Source organism: Colias croceus, chromosome 7 (assembly GCF_905220415.1).
Source record: "Colias croceus chromosome 7, ilColCroc2.1".
In the NCBI taxonomy this organism is placed as follows: Eukaryota; Metazoa; Arthropoda; class Insecta; order Lepidoptera; family Pieridae; genus Colias; species Colias croceus.
The window spans coordinates 2,234,736-2,238,368 of record NC_059543.1 but is presented as its reverse complement, the minus strand read 5'-3'; the positions used below and the strand labels follow the sequence as shown (position 1 = coordinate 2,238,368).

The 3,633-nt window shown below is 34.6% G+C and overlaps 1 long non-coding RNA gene across 1 annotated transcript; it reads right to left on the bottom strand.

The window, feature by feature from the left end:
• Positions 1-740: 740 nt before the first annotated feature.
• On the bottom strand, positions 741-2,072 carry LOC123693432. The gene is made up of 2 exons (XR_006751684.1): positions 1,872-2,072; positions 741-1,780 (listed from the first exon to the last, which is right to left on the bottom strand). It is a non-coding gene; the product is annotated as an uncharacterized LOC123693432 (long non-coding RNA).
• Positions 2,073-3,633: the final 1,561 nt, after the last annotated feature.

Genomic DNA, 3,633 nt, shown 5'->3' with positions numbered 1-3,633 from the left:
TTTTTGAATAAAATGTAGTCTACATCACGGCAAATGATATAAAGATTCAAAAAAATCACGGTTGCCGCTTTTCACCTGGCCGCAACATCTTGGCAGCCTGGTGCAAACAGGTATGATTTCGATTCATTTTTACGTTCATAACGTACATTTATGAATCATATATCAAATTAAAGCTAATTTTTTTCTATTTATTATCATATATGGTTGCCTAATTAAATCCGGCCGCAAATAAGGGTTGCCGGCTGTTAAAAATTATAAATATTTACGCCTATTAGTACACCGACGCATTCTTTTTATATATATTTATAATTAGGAGAATATATATCGACTAGGTTGCCAGTCAAAATTTGGCCGCAAGCATGTTTAATTAAAATTTTTCTAATCGATTTTTGGGAAAAAAATTCGTTCACTTGTTTTTTGAATAAAATGTAGTCTACATCACGGCAAATGATATAAAGATTCTAAAAAATCACGGTTGCCGCTTTTCACCTGGCCGCAACATCTTGGCAGCCTGGTGCAAACAGGTATGATTTCGATTCATTTTTACGTTCATAACGTACATTTATGAATCATATATCAAATTAAAGCTAATTTTTTTCTATTTATTATCATATATGGTTGCCTAATTAAATCCGGCCGCAAATAAGGGTTGCCGGCTGTTAAAGATGTTGAATATTTAAGGTTGAGTGAAAGAAAATATGTCGTCCTTTTCAAAATGACAAATTTAAAAAGTAATATTGATTTAATATAATTAACCCTAGAACACTAACCTTATTTTTCAACGTTTAATACTAACCTTCGTCGTTTCGACTACGCTGTTTATTGGAGGGGATTTAGGGGTTTAATTAAAAAAATATATTTGTAGTTATGTCTTTATTTTAAGGACAAGGTATTAATCTACATATAAAAATATAAAAATATTTATTTTAACATAGTTTTAATTCAAACAGTCATCAAAATGAGATCACAGTTTACACGCTTTATGAACATTCTTAATTTTTTTGAAAAATTCCGTACAAATAATATATACCTCTAAATTGCTCGAAATAAAGTATTACTTACAAAAATAATATCTGGAAAATTAATTAAAAATATAATTTTGATAATAGCTTAGGATCTAAAACATTTGTGACACACATCAAGTTTGTGTTCCCCACACAACGATTTTTGCACCTAGTGCACCTATTTTTAGGTCTACCTTTGCTTTACGGAGGGACATAATATAGCATATATGTTTATTTTAGTTTGCTATGGAGGCACATTAGCAGCATTACTTTGCTCAGTCTCATTTATAACTTTCACATTATTTATTTCTGGCATGTTTAAAATTTATGTAATTGAGTCCCAAAGAGTATCAGTAATGTCACCAGTAATTATACCTGAAAAACATTGAAGAGGATCTAAAATATCTCGAAAAAAGCGTCACACACAGGTCCACGTGCTATGTATCTATGTTCTTTGAAGGTCTTCTGCTTTGTGGCCTTGACTGTTGTGATGACCATAATATGTGTTTGTCTTTCCCAAGAAGAATGGTATGCGATGGTCTTGTAATCGCTAGGGTCAGCTGAAGTGCTAGGTATCTCATCTTCAATAGAACGTGGGGAGATGTATTACTACTTGCCTCATAATCTTGATCTGGAAATTGCTCTTTATTTACAGTAGAAACTTCATCATCACCCTCCGTTTCATGCCTCTTCAGCCTCAATGTGGTCTTCAGGCTCTCTCGCAGATGAATTTTCCTCATCGCTTTCAACTTCTAAAACTAACATATGAATCGTATCTAAAAATAAAATAATAGGCACCATTATAAAACATAAAATAACGTAATTTTAACTTAACTAAATAGTACGAAAAGTTACGTTAATACTAACCTTCGTCGATGTGACGAGCCATGGCTGCTGGAACACCGCGTGTGGACCTTCCACGCACAAAGCACTACCGTCCATCGCAAGCGCAACGGGTTGGCTGAGATTAGCTGAAGTCAGAAAACCATACGGTCGCACGCGTAAAAGTTATAGCGATTTTTTTGGTGACGCGTCGTCGAATCGACGAAGGGTAGTAATCTAGGGTTAACAGCCGATCCTCTCTTTTTCTCGTTGTTTCGCTGCCGCACGCGAATGCGTCGGTGTACTAATAGGCGTAAATATTTATAATTTTTAACAGCCGGCAACCCTTATTTGCGGCCGGATTTAATTAGGCAACCATATATGATAATAAACAGAAAAAAATTAGCTTTAATTTGATATAATTGATTCATAAATGTACGTTATGAACGTAAAAATGAATCGAAATCATACCTGTTTGCACCAGGCTGCCAAGATGTTGCGGCCAGGTGAAAAGCGGCAACCGTGATTTTTTAGAATCTTTATATCATTTGCCGTGATGTAGACTACATTTTATTCAAAAAACAAGTGAACGAATTTTTTTCCCAAAAATCGATTAGAAAAATTTTAATTAAACATGCTTGTGGCCAAATTTTGACTGGCAACCTAGTCGATATATATTCTCCTAATTATAAATATACATAAAAATTCGGTTTTCAGCAAAAAACCGATGAACGCACTAATCCTGCAGCCGGATCTCGTACTATTAAGGCCAGTTTCAGAGCTTCACCGACCGTCAGTGCGTACGTCAGTCGTGCTTGTCATATGTATGGAAATTCATAAACCGTACAGTGCTAAACCGACCATAGGTACGCACGCGTATTTTGCTACGCACAGCGTACGAGGACCGTCGGTCGAGCGAGTGCGCTATGGAAACAAAATCTGTCCGTTTAAGTGGGTCATAATCACAGTATTATGTGTCTTTCTAAAACACACAGCGTTGGATGAAGAAAGCAGTCTATGAATCCTATATATCTCTATGCAAATTGGGTCACCTTACCAAATATCGATGGATCTTTCACCTCACTAGCAAGAGCGCGTCCCTAGTATGGCATCTGTCATCATCGCCTTTGAAGCGCTGTCATCTTCCAAGCTCCATAGCGTTTATGAATTCGTGCGCAATAACATAGCGCAGAATATAATTCTCGAATTCGAATATATATAATTATAATTCTCGAATATTAAGTGTGATAAAACACACACGCGTTAAATTTTAGTGTTTTTCCATTAAATTGAAACCAAACAAAGGATGAATTGTTATAGAACCAATATAGAACACAATCACATCACTTATCTGAAACCGTAGTACTTACTTTAGTATTTTGTTTTCGTAATAACCATTAAGATAAATATTATTATTCATGTTATAAATACCCAGTTAATAGTCTTCGGATGAAAGATACTCAATGTGATGTGGCGTCAATGGGTTATAATTATTTGATCGTTTAAGCCAGTTAATGCCCGCATCTTTATAATCTTGTTATATTGCCCTTTATTAAAAGCAATCTGAATATATTTACTTTTACCTAAAGATGAACATTTCTGATAGTGCATTGAGCATTTAAATTTAAACCACAGATAACCTAGTTAGCTAAGCGTTTGTATTCATTTTAAAAATTCTCTATTTGACTGTAGTAGTAGTAGGTACTTTCGACTTGGTGAGACTTGAAGATGAAGAATCATCAAAAAACGGTGTTTAATTTTTTATTCTAGTCGTTTTGTTTAATCTAGTCATGTGGTCCCATTTCAA